Source organism: Ptychodera flava, chromosome 3 (assembly GCF_041260155.1).
Source record: "Ptychodera flava strain L36383 chromosome 3, AS_Pfla_20210202, whole genome shotgun sequence".
Lineage (NCBI taxonomy): Eukaryota > Metazoa > Hemichordata > Enteropneusta > Ptychoderidae > Ptychodera > Ptychodera flava.
This window is the reverse complement of record NC_091930.1, coordinates 38,484,878-38,499,320: the sequence shown is the minus strand read 5'-3', so window position 1 is coordinate 38,499,320 and position 14,443 is coordinate 38,484,878. Positions and strand designations below refer to the sequence as shown.

Genomic DNA, 14,443 nt, shown 5'->3' with positions numbered 1-14,443 from the left:
GCAAAATGCTTGATATACATACACATATACTGATTCTGTACATGTGTCAAATACGTTAAGTATACACGTACGTATACTAATAAAATGCAAAACTACAGTGTACACTTAGTGTGCAAAGATCTGCATTACGTATACTCATGATCTGCATAGAAATACGCTACGCATATCAACGTATTGGAATGTTCCATATACAAAGATATACGTTGCGTATGCAATTAATATTGTGTTCCATATACGTCAATATACGTAAATATGCTAAGCGCATATCAAGCATTTTGTCCAGTTTTATCTATTTATCTATCAATCTATCTCTCTATCTATATATATTTTATTTATATATCTAACTATTTATTTACCTATTGATTATATTTGATTTTATTGATTTATTTATTTGGTTACTTATAGTTTTTTCTGTAGTTTTTTGCTTATAATTTCATTCGTTTATAGATTATTTGATTATCTGGTACGTCAATTAAGGGAGGGGTCGTCGAAAATGTCCAGTGTACGTCCAGTGTACGTTAGCGATTTGATGTTGCAGTCATGTTTACGTAATGCATGTAGACATCGTGCATGAAATCTATTGGTTGTAAATAAAAAAGTTGCACCGGCGCAGAGGCGACGACCTCCACCCTCTGCAACTTTTGACATTGTTTTCATGATTTTATATTTAGATTAAAGTTAGTTCATAGACGTGTTCTTACTCAGAGACGTTTACTCAAGTATAATTATCCACTGAGTGGGATGCATGCATTATGGGAGGTTTCAGTAAGAAAAATGATAAACGGGTGCCGCACCCTCTCCATACAACTACATGATAAACAACGTAAATGGTGCATGTACATTCACATTTAAATCTTTACAAATACAACATGGTGCGACCCATTGAAAGGACGGGAAAGGGATTCACTCCACCGAAAATTCTCCGTTTTTCTGCAAAATTTTGAAAATGGCGGGAAATTGAAAATCAATAATACTGTTAAATTTTTTGCCTATTCTGCCATAAGGAAATTAAGTTCAGGCATAGTTAATGACTATGTCGTTCAATTTATAGATTGCAATGAATATCTGAGGAAGTTCGAGGTAACTTGAGGTTGGACAAATTTGGCAGAGTTACCGCTCATGGGCCTTTAAGGTAAAACATCCAGTATCAATTTGCGGGGTACACTGTAAACAGTATTGTTTGTGTACACTGCTGAGTGCAATTGTACTCATCTGCCTCAGTCGAAAGAGCAATTTCCTGCATCCACCCTTTCGATGATTTTTATCAAACAATTTTGATAATACAGAGGAATTTCTTTTGTACGATCTAAATCGAATGAAAATTACAGAGGTGTATACCTCTGCTCAATCAAGCAATGAATCTCCTTGGAGATTCTTCAGATTGCTTACCAGATATTGATACATATGTTACTGGTTTGATAAAAGCTTTCTAATTAGCAGGGGAAATGACATGAAGTGTGTAGAGTCTGGTTTAAACAACGTTATTAACCTGGTTGGTTCGACACAAACGGTGTTTGTGTATAAGTAATTTAAAAGAATTGAGATAAGCAAATACACACATGTCATGGTTTCAATGAACTCCATTTCAGTACTGTAAATTATTGTGCAAATTATCTGGAAAATGGATGTATATACAAGTGACAGCATGCAATTTTATTTCTCATTACCTGGACAGTAAGAATTACCTCTGGCTATTATGATGAATTCTACAATGACTAATTTTCGAAAGTAGAAGGTATTTTTATCTAAATCATTGTTTGTCCTCTAAAATATCCGAAACCCAAATACGTGTGCGACTGTTTATTTTAGTCCGTGATGACACTACTGTACTGGCAGTACTAGTCATAAAGAAAATGTTTAAAAACAAACATATAGCTCTGAATTTATTTCAGCCGACTAAAACAGCAAAGTGAAATACAACCCGATGCGGGGTTTTCTTTCAATTATGAAAAGCGAGGATCCTCTTATTAAAGGTCCAGTTTGGCCTCTGATAACTTGAATTTTTCTATAACATTTGCAAAGCTAACTTACAATTTAATAACTTACAATACCTGAATTACCTACAATTTCTCTCATAATGGAAACCTAATCGGTATATCTATATCCCTTAACCTATATAATTTCAATAGTAATCCTTCAATGCTAGCGCAAACCATTGTCAAAAGAGTGATAAGTTGCTCGCACAAAGAGGCCACCCGCATGGAATGTCTCTACATATGTCCACTGTCAAGGCAAAGGTGGACAAGGACAGTACAATAATACAATTAACATACACTTAACTACATGAAAACCAAAGCAAAATGACGATTACACATAGACAATCTTTATCTATCTATCTATCTATCTATCTATCTATCTATCTATCTATCTATCTATCTATCTATGATGTATCCCTCTCTAATATATATATGTGTATATATGCATATATAAATATATATATATATATATATATATATATATATATATATATATATATATATATATTGTATATATATATGAACAAAGTTTAACTTCGTTATGAAATAAGGAAGACCCTTCTCTTCTGACAACATACTCAAGTATATATGTGTGTGTAAATGTATGATATATATATATATATATATATATATATATATATATATATATATATATATATATATATATATATATATATATATATATATAAATCGATATCATATTACAATATATTATATCATGCCTGTATATTGCTGGTGCAATGACAGCGAACTGATTGGTCGAGACGCGAAAAGAACTGTCGTATATTGGCGATATACCACAGCTGGCATACGCGCGAGCTCTATTTTTTGAGCAAAAATCAGTTTTTTGATGTACAACGCCAGAATTTCAATATACTCTTATGATATTATATTATATTATGTTATTATAATATATTATATCATATCATATCATATCATATCATATCATATCATATCATATCATATCATATCATATCATATTATATTATATTATATTATATTATATTATATTATATTATATTATATTATATTATATTATATTATATTATATTATATTATATTATATTATATTATATTATATTATATTTCATCACATGAACTGGCCCGAATTCCCACCTGTGTGACGTAAACAGGACGGATAAGAAATCCGAATTACCCCTGTTGTACGTCATCAACCGGAACTTTTTTCTTGCATGGTACCCTTCATGCGGGTCGCGACGTGAAAATAGACCTATTTGTCGTGATCGATGCCATGTGCCATGCTCTAATGACACTTTTTCAAAAAAGGTGACCCGATAAATCCACACATGGAAACATAGAAGGCATGTCCAGCGAAATTTCGAGTCGCTAAAACTATAGCTGTTCCCGGGAATCGAATGGGGATACCGCCGATCCAGTCGAGTCGCCTCGTAAGGCTCAATGTGGACGTCGTACCCCCGGGGGGGTAACTCCCATAGATGGCTATACGGGGAGGGTCCGCGCGAAAGGGGTCGTTTTTTTGCGCTGTTTGGTATCAGAAAGGGTATACTTTTCACGAGGTGTTGGTATGAGAAAGGGTCCGGTTTTAAACACAAACTGACATTTGTTAAAAAATCATGCTGTCAACACTGGAAACCCATGTATCTACATCCCAGATCTACCATCAATATTTCCGATCTGACGGTTTGACTGTTGGTACCCTGGTACGCAAGGCGAGTGAGTCGTATCTGTATACGTATGGTATTGTATGGTATCAGATAGGGCGCCGTAAAATAAATTCTTTGTTTGCCGTCCGCGTGCGGGTAGGTTTTGGACGAAATATGAAAAACAAACACAGATCGTATGCTCGAAAATACGACGCGTTGTGTCCTTCCTTTGTTGGCAATGACGCAGCAACTTACTCAAATGTCTCAAAAACGCAAATGTCGTACGATCGTTTCGATACAAATCAGATTACCTATCGTAAAGGGGTACATCAACCGCTGTACGTAAAGTGTACATGTGCACCTACTGTTGTAGTGGACTGCAGTATACCGTAAGTGAAGATCGATCGACCGTTTCTCAAGTTTATTTCTCCCTGAAAGTTTCCAAATCGGCGGAAGTGCGCTGTATTGGCTTGGTCTCCATACAAACGGATCGAAAACAAGTCGACTGGTTTAGCTTCGAATAAGGAATGGAACTGAATTTCCATCAGCTTCTGCGCGATCCGCGATTGATCACGAGGGGGCAAGCAGCCCGGTGATGGGGCAAGCAGTTACCGCCGGTGAAATGTTCGTTGTTGAATGCTCCAAATAGTTCGTACGCAGTATAAGTTGCTCTTACTTTGAACATTGTTTTTGTGCTAAAAACGATGTGGTCATTTTATAAGTCCGGATTAGAATTCAGTTTTCAAAAATAGCAATGGCCATTCGGCATTGCTGTCTTGACAAACAGAATATTCTATATAGCGCTGATCACTTAACGTCATTTTTCTTTCATTAATGTGCAAAAATTTGTCCGCATTTTCGGCAAGAACGATGAAATCAAAACCTGCTAGCGTCATAATGCATACAGAAAATCACACTAATTCATATGAATTTATGGCTCAGACTACAAGTTGCAACAACGACCGCGCATGCAGTAACACAATTTGTCCGATTTTCAGGCAGCGGTGTTCGAAGTCGCGCGCGCAGCTATATATAGTAACAAACCTGACACCGAGATCAGCGCTATTAGAATTCGGGAAAAAGACTAGTTGATACACAAAATTCAGAATAAATAGCCTTTAAAGTTACAGCTAATGGAGCATTTAACTCAACAGAAACAGTGCTCAGGGCTTGTATTTATTTGACACTTAAAAAGGAGGATTTGTACTCGAGTCTGTTATGATTTGCTCAGCTACCCACTCTTCTTACTGCAAAAATTCTAATTGTATGCACAGTCCCTCTATCCACTATGGATAGAGTGACTGTGTTGTATGGAAGAGACAGTAGTTTCACCTTTTACCAAGATGTTTAGCATTTGTTTTCTGAGTGACATCTATACTTTGTTATACTCAGTAACTTTTGCAGTTTAATATGTGGAATGTTCAGGTTTTGCAAGAACACCTTTTTGTTGTAAGCTTACCCCAACATTTCGAAATAGTGTTTCGTTGGTACTAATAGACTTTACTTCTCGGTAGACAGCTTGACAGGTGCCGTCCAAGCTACGCTTCTCCAATTGTCTAAATGCCCTGGACTACTCTTTGGTCGTTGTGTCCTCCTGCCCTGTCTGTTGTATTTTTCTCTCTTGTCCTTTCCCGTATTATTTTAGAATGGGATTTTAAACTAAGTTTAAAGCTTGGTTTTGATCATGATAGAGATAAAAATATACGGCCAATCGTAAACATCAATACAGGTCTCGATCTTAAATTTACGTGTTATAACTAATATACAAATGTCACTTAGACACGTTGCAAAATTGAACCCATTACGTGAAATTCTTAGGTTCCTTCATTAGGTGTTAATTCAAATATATTTTGTTTTCTTCAAAACTTTGTAAACATCCTCGTATACGTAAGTTGCATTTGTCGCAAATATGCTTTTTATTCATATTTGAGATCTTGTTATTTTAATTAATAGTTTTACTGGCACCTATGACCATCCTGTGCATAAATGTCCGTCAGAGACAATCTGTAGATCTTCGTAACACAACCAGTTGATTACTATCACACTGTACATGTTGTACATTATGTACTGGTATAGTGTTTATTGCCATTGTTTATTATGGAATTTTTGTTCAGACTCAGAGTCACCTAACTCTAAGTATGCTTGTTGTATTTACACAAGTATAACCTTTGTTTCCACGCATTGTTTTCAGCGTGCTAATGAAGAGCATAAGAAACACTGCATTGTAAATGTAACAGATGATTTTTTCATACTTGTGACCCATAAACCGATGGGAAAGTTAGAGTTTATGCGATTGATCTGTGTTGTGTTTTTTTTCTGTGTTTGTTTTTTTTTGCTGGCTGGCTGGTAGGTTTTTCAAAAATCCAAGGACGGCAAACAAAGAATTTTATTTACACGGCCTAGCTGTGGAAACGCAGCTATCTGTTGGCGGGGTAGCGTGAGTTGCTATGCGGGTCAAAGGTCAACCCCGCCACTCACATAGCAACTCACGCTACCCCGCCAAGAGATAGCTGCGTTTCCACAACTAGGTATCAGAAAGGGTAGGTTTTTTTTGCTCAAAACTGGTATCACAACAGTTTGGGTTTCCATGTTCGTGCGGAGCCCCCCCCGTACTATTAGCCATGGAGTTACCCCCCCCCCCGGGGTCGTACCTGGCGATCCCGGTTGGCGATAAACCTAAAATCTTCACCTCAACGGAAGTTCAACTGAATAAATGAGTACAGTATAATCTTCGGGAAAGCGACATACAGGCACAAGCATAAAGTCATTCGACTAACAACGATAATTTTCCTTCATCATACAAAAAATTCCGTAAATTCTTGCTCGGAATCAAACCTGTAGCGGCGTAAGGTTGTAGCGCTAGCGAAGACATCAACTGTTGAGCTGTAGGCTATATGCATTGCAGCGCTGTGGAATCCGATGTACTTCGAAAGTTGACTCAGACAACACTCAAAACAGAGTTTCCGTCAAGTAAAATTAGGATGTATCTACGGGTGAGATATATGTCACTGCAAACATCAAAGTCCTTAAGACGAAAACATTGACGACCGAGATCGGGATTAACGAGTTGACACCGGCATGGCAGAGACCGGTGACGGCAGCGTTGTGGGCGTAAACATGCAATGAGGTACACTCTGTGTGTCATTGAACGGAATCTTTCGCGCTCGCCACGGTCGTAAACTTGTGTGATATTTTGAAAAGCCACGGAATCTCTGAGAATGAGAATTACTGTTTCGATCGTGTCGTTGCATTTACTTCATAAATCTATTTGTAAATATTCTGAATAACTCTGAATACTATGGCTATCCGTCGCTAGCACGATGAAAATTATGTCCAATGTACCGATGGCCGACTTGCCTTGCTTGGCATTGGTACAGCGCGAGACAATGATTGACAGATTCACGTGACAGAATCCGTATGTCTGGTTGGTAAGGATACTATTTGATGTAGCAAATTTCAGCTTGATGGGATTTATGAATGAAAGTATCTCTTGGGTGACGGGCCGCTTTACTCTTTAAATGAAAGTAATCCGCGTAAGTAAAACACAAATCGCGACGAAATTCATGCAATTTGTTACAATAATTTTGATCCATCTACGTCAAAAGAAAAATAAGAAGCCTGTTCATGTGATAAATAATCCCATTTTTCTCTGTTTGACGTCATCGTATAGTCGTGTTTTTCGCGGAGCCGCACAACTTCTCGCCTTGGGCTTGAAGCTGTATGGCTCCGCGAAAAACAGTCGTATACGGTGATGTCAAACAGAAAAAAATACCATTGGATTATATATAAATATATATTATATAATATTATATATATATTATTATTATATATATATTATATTATATTATATTACATTGCATAACATTACATTATATTATATTATATTATATCATATATATTATTACTTTAAAACGAAAAGTTCAGTAATGAAGCTCATGACAAAATGACATACAGTGATAATGTCAGGTCGAAGATCTGAAACTTTATGGAAAAGTCACGTGTTCACTCTTTCCTCCTTTGGTGATCACTTGTCACTATCGCTATACTCAACATGGCTACCACTTGTGTAGTTGTCTTCTTCGAGTAACATTGCCAGTTCTTTGCACGTTGATTCCACTGTTAAATACTCCCGGTTTCTCTCATGTCAGTGTGCTTTTTCCTGGTTAGTGGGTCAACAATATTTTCCGTCCACTCCGAGTAAATGTCCGTGTCTACGGCGCCGGGTGCGTAATTCAACACGCGAACATCTGGCTCTTCAAGGGCCACGACTCCGAACAGCATATCTCTAGCGGCTCTCGCCGTGGCATATGCAGACAAATAGGGCTGCGGCTTACATGCGTACGTCGAGGATACGTTGACGACCGTACGTCTGAGGCCTGACTTCTTCGAGAACATTTGCATGAACTTTGAGGTCAAGGTGATCACTGAGGTGATGTTGAAACCAAAATACTCCTGCAGCTCATTAGGATCATTGAAGTTGCGAACTTTTTTCGTGATGTCACCAAGTGAGCCAGCGTTGTGAAACAACGTTCCAGCCGGTGGAATGTCAGAGAAGAAGTCGGAGACGGTAGTCGACAAGGCGTCCATATTACCCATATCGCCTGTAACAGGACGCACCTCGATTCCACTCCACGCCGAGCAGCGACTAGACTCTTAGTCCCCCGTAGTCCTGCTTCAGACCGGGCTGTCAATACAAGAGTGAATTGTCTCCCACCTTCTCTGCGAGCTGTAGAGCAATACCACGGCCTATACCCCGACTGGCCCCGGTAATCAGACAGAAACACGGTAACCCAAACACTGGCACTGCGTACGAGTTGTGGGTATCAACCATGGCTCAGTTTAAGGATAGAATAGAGCAAAAATGTGGGAAAGTTTGCGTTCTTCGAAAATGGTGTCGATTATCAGCGCTATAGTGTGAGTCGTTCTCTTCACCCTTTAGCGTCGTTGTGCTGAATGGGGTTGTGAACATTTTTAATAGACAAAAAAAAGTTTAATGTACCATAATGCAATTCCGTACTCATAACCGTAGAGATGATCAATGCAAAGGGCCCTACGGCACTATGAGTCATAGCAAGATAGTAAAAAACTAGTACATTTATGATTATGAATACAGTCGATAAAAATTGAATATTTCTGTCATTATTGATAAACTTACAAATTTAGTACCCTACTACACTCGAATATTGAATGATGACCAGTTTTCATCAAAAAAATCGCGCAGTTGTAGTACAGACCTGTTGTTAATGAATTTATTATTACGAGTATTCTTGGTAAAAATCGATATTTCTGTCATCGTTGTGGACTCATAAGAGTACCCTACAGCACATCGAATCCTAAATGATGATCAGTATTTATGCCAAATTCACGCAGTTGTAGCGCACACCCTCAGAAATATGGTCAATATAGTTACATTGCAGCAGCATTGCGCAGTATAAACTTGATGCGCAGTCACGGTACTGCCATGGCAGACACTCGTAACAGTAAATAATAGGAATGGAGCCGACTATGACCATCCAAAGCAGTGCACAGGCCTTCAAATAACTCATGTTTTCTTCACTGCTACTTGTTGCCTTCCGAAATTTCTACGCACAGGGGCAAGTCCATCGGCCAGACTTCGAACTGGTCTGGATTTAGACCCTCGGCCGTGCGACATGTAAAGCCTTGGTCATCGAGAAATGATGCGTCATTGAGGATTCAGGCCATTTGCACTGCAATACCACTCAACAGGCAACGTATCTGATTTGCATAGATTCAAAACTGGCGCATCACACTTGCATGACGTCGGTGAGGGGTGGATTGATCATTAGCATTTGTTAGGTATGCCGACATCATTGATAGAACGGCCAATAACTGCCGCTGAATCGTTTGGCCAACTTTTGTATTCTGTACAATAATGACAGAAATATTAATTTTATCAAGGATATTTATAGTCAAAAATTAATATTATACAGGGCTCAGCCCTTGGTGTCGCGCCAGGGGTTAAGATTGGCAATGTTATTTGTATTGATTCATGATAAAATAGAATTAATTGTTACTTCTTATACATTTGTATGACCACTATGCCCAGTTTCCCTCTGATGAAAGCAGTTCACGTACGTAGGTGACGACGTCAAACCCTGTAGCAGTGCAGGTATAGATTTTCTGTAATGTGTAAAAGTGTTGGACAAAAATGGGCAATTTTTACCATGATAACAGCCTATTGTGTCAAACAAGGGACGAATTATGCCACCATTATCATTGCAAAAAACCGCACTGCCCACCTTCCACTTGCAAGCTGAAACGCGTTCCGTCTAAAAACGGGCTATTTGTGTATCTAATTATTGACACAGGGGACGCTTTTCTAAAATTCCATCCCAGCATTCTTTTGCGCATGCCTCCGTTCATATGCACGACGTTTTTCTCCCTTTTTTCTATTTTTTATGCGTGATATTAACGATATTTTGTATCATCGACAAGGTGGATAATAACACTTACTAGCCAATAAAAGAGATATATTTTATAAATGGCATGTTATGATAATAATAATTTGCACGTTTCGCATTTGTTTATTTACGAGCACTCAAAAAAACATGGCGGCGCCCATGAAAAGTAGGGTACACTTCCGGTTACTTGCATAGTATATTATGAATCTGCGCATGCGTAGTCAGTAAGCCGCTGGCGCGACTATTAAAGAGGCACTCCCACTTGGTAACATTTTTAAAACACATTTTTTTAATGCCAACGGTCGATATTTGACGTGGCGACTGCGCGCGGATCGCGAGATATCGATAAAAACATGTCATTTCCCGAGCGTATTTTTCACATCCCGAAGTTTTACGATCGTTTCTGATTTTGACCCGAAATCCCCCGAAGGTTTGTTGTCGTGCTGGAGTCTACAATAAGTTCGAACGTCGCAATTAATTTATTTCCCACTGCAAAGACTTTATATACAGCATTATGCCATTACCTCAGGTAAGTTTTGTAAAACTTCTCCTTAGTTTTTGTCGTTTTCATTATTCTAAATCAGTTGTACTGTATTTTTAACCAATACCACATAAACATCAGTTTTTACGTGTCAAATATTAGCCGCCTCTGATGACTACATTTGTTATCTGCCAAACAGTACGCCGCGCGCGAGGTATGCGTCTATGCATACCACTCGTCTATGCATACCACTTGGCGGCCGCTATGTATCAACCGCACGTAACTGTGCTAGTCACCTATAAGAATTCTGGTGGAATCAAACTTTGTTTTCCGTTTTTTCTAAGAGTCAGTAAGACTCGACTTTCCCCAGGGGCATTACCGATCACCGACGCTGAATTTAGGTGGGCCACCGGAATTCAAACTTTACTTTTTTGAGGACATGTTTTTATCGATATCTTGCGATCCGCGCGCAGTCGCCACGTCAAATATCGACCGTTGGCATTAAAAAAATGTGCTTTAAAAAGTTACCGAGTGGGAGTGCCTCTTTAATAACGGCGTCTGTACTACATCTGCGTGAAAATGTCATGGCATATGATCATCATTCAAGGTTCGAGTGCAGTAGGGTACTTTTGTCCGTGTACAACAATGACAGAAATATTTAATTTTTATCAAAAGTATTCATTATCATAAATTGATTCACTTTCTGCGCTCTTGCTATGACTGCTAATGCCTTATGGCCCTATGGTCCCTGACCTGATTATGAACTGCCCTGACGTGACCGCCGTCACACTCGTCAAGTGATAGCTCGACTGAGACCCGTGAACGCACTGACGCATGACGCTATCATGCCAGGTTATAAGTACCTTCCATTTCTAGGTGGCCAAATTAAAAAGTAGTTTCGATTACCCTTCTGTTCCTACAGTACCCATGGTAGGCGTCCCTCAGAGTGTGGGAGCGCAATATACGGAGTTCCACTATTTCAGTGCACCCGTCTGGAGGAGGTCTATTTCGTTGGAGGAATTCACCATGGAGAGCCTCTCCAGAGTTGATGAAAACTATATAATAAATTTAAAAATATTGCATTGAAAATGATTTCATAGAAGGTATACCATAGGAGTGTTTGAGATTATAATTTACTGCAGAACGTATAGAGTGGCACGCTTTTTGACGTGTATGTCACAAATATTCCTCATTTAAATGTAATCCGTTGTTTATTAACAACATGAGACTGGAAAGGGAATAGGAATTATGGGGATGTATGTACAGGTCTGACAAAGCAGCAGTCGGGAAATAATTACTTTATCACTAGTGCTAAAAATAGACTCGCTTCAAATTTATATTATTACACTAAGGAAAGATACACAACAATATCGGCTAGGAGTCCAGTGAAATGGACTTTCCGAAGGTGAAACAGTCTCTGTTGACGATAGAAATGTCTCTGCTCTTCCTGATTTTCGAAGGCGAGATTGCCCCGTTAGTTTATTTGTTTTATAGTTTGATTTGTTTATAGATAATTTATTATTCATTAGTGTATATTTTTGTACAATGATATCTATTTTTTATTGATTTATTGGTTTATTTGCTAGTTGTCATGGCGACTTCTGTACAATATTGTATGTTAGCTGCCTTGCCAAGGCAGTCTGACCGATATTTATTGAAATTTTCACGAAGTTTTCACCGTTATTGCTCACTAGGCATTTTTAGTAACGTTGACTTCATTTGAATTAATACTAATTTACAGGTGACATGTATCTTCCAGAAATATACAGGAAATGTTCAGCAATTTTCATTTTTTTTCCGATTGGACCAGGGATTGGCATTTAAAAAAGACAAGCAAAACGTGGTCACAGTTTCTAGATCTAAACCCTAAAACTTGTTTTAAACACAACATATAGATAATTTTTTTGTAAAACAGTATGTCAACTGCACTGGTTAATATTAACAATAAAATACTTATGTCTTGCAATTCGCTCATATTTATCCAAATTTCATCAATATTTCGACATATGGTAATATCTTAGGAACTTAAATTCAAATTTGATGCCTGGTATCTGACATGTGATTCCTGAAACAAGACATTTGACCAACAATCGGGAGAAAAAAATCAAAAATACATACATACCATTTTTTTTCTTTTTACCTAAATGTCGCATACATTGTCCCCCTAATATAATAAAGTAATAACGACTCTCTTGACAAGATATCAATTGCAGATTATCAAAAATCATATATTTCTCATTGTTACCTATCTACCTACAACCTACCTACCTACACACCTAGACACCTACCTACACACATACATATAAATTAGATGCTCAAGATAAGCTCTCCTTTGATTTACCAAATGAGAGCTTAAAACAAAAAATAACATCGCCGTCAATACTTTAGTCTTTATAACAAAATACAATCCGTACAATCCATAAACCGAACCGAAGACATTCTAGCTTCCCTATTTGAACAACAAACTTCAGTGGAACAACATGTTAACACAAGCAATCAATCAATCAATCATTCAACACATTTCACCAATCAAAATTAATTTTTAGAAGCGACTGATAAGAAAAGTCTGTTTTCGAAAGATCGCAGTGTCACATTAGTCTCTCCGCTCCAGTGCAGGTCAACATCAAGACACGTAGATTACGGGTACATCTCACCATGGCTAATCAACTTTTACATAAAACACCCTAACATAATATACGCTTATAATCTACACAATAGCATACACAGAACGCAAACAACTCACATATGAACGATGTGTTGAGTTGATTTCCCTTTTTTTACATCCAGACAATTGAATACGCACATACGCACATGTACTGCTTCAAAATTATATGATAATCTGCAACTTTCCATACAGAACAAGTAGATCTGATCGTCGGTGATTTTTTTTGTCAACAGTGTTTTAGTGCAACTCTAATTTTAGCTTAGAAAAGTGAAGTATCGTACAAACTGAAACGTCGGTGGTTTGACTTCACTTCTCTTACGTCATTCAGAGTGTGCACCTAAAATATAGTTGACCATTATTTTGTGTTTTCTACATAGATTTTAGTGGTTTTCAGTACTTGAAAAATTCCAGTTTTTATACTTCCATTTGGTTTTTGATTAAAGTTGACTTTTTATATAATATTTGTAGATGCAACTTACAATTTAACTTACAATAACTGAATAACTGACAATTTTCACTCATTATGTAAACCTAATCGCTGTATACCAGTATTATTTCAAAAGTAATCCTTCCACGTTAGTGCAAACAAGTGTCAACGGATTGATGAGTTAAGAAGTAACACAAAGAGACGAGCTGGCATTCAGTGAGGCCACCTACATGGAATGGTAAAGGCATTTGTCAAGGCACAGGTGTTCAAAGGCACTACAATAAAACAATTAACATTCACTTAAGGTAGAACGCACCTCGGGGACAGACATTCGGACTCTCAAACTTTTACAATTCTCTTCTGATATACCACATGTAGGGATTCATTTTAAAGCTCTTGGTGAAAGAAAACTTTTCACCGGCTTAGTTTTTCGAAATTCGAAAATTTGTATTTTTCTCCATAGAGTTAACAAAGGGATATATCGGATAATCTTGGGTAATTTGTTTCTCTAGTACCAAAATTTGCACGGTGACCCCCTATTTTTATTCTTGATTTTGAAAGAGAATGATTGAAAGATTCCTTGAGGAAAGTTAGAGCAAAAGTTTAAGTCTTTCACTTTCGAGGTGCATATTACCTTAACTAAATAAATCCAAAACAAAGACAATTACACATCAACAATAGTTTTATATATATATATATAATATATATATATATATATATATATATATATATATATATATATATATATATATATATACAATTACATATTAACAATAGTGTTTATATATATATATATATATATATATATATATATATATATATATATATATATATATATATAACGCTG

At 37.3% G+C, this 14,443-nt stretch overlaps 1 pseudogene; it reads right to left on the bottom strand.

Annotated features, from left to right (window-relative positions):
- Positions 1 to 7,720: 7,720 nt before the first annotated feature.
- On the bottom strand, positions 7,721 to 8,197 carry LOC139129278 (sepiapterin reductase pseudogene; annotated as a pseudogene).
- Positions 8,198 to 14,443: the final 6,246 nt, after the last annotated feature.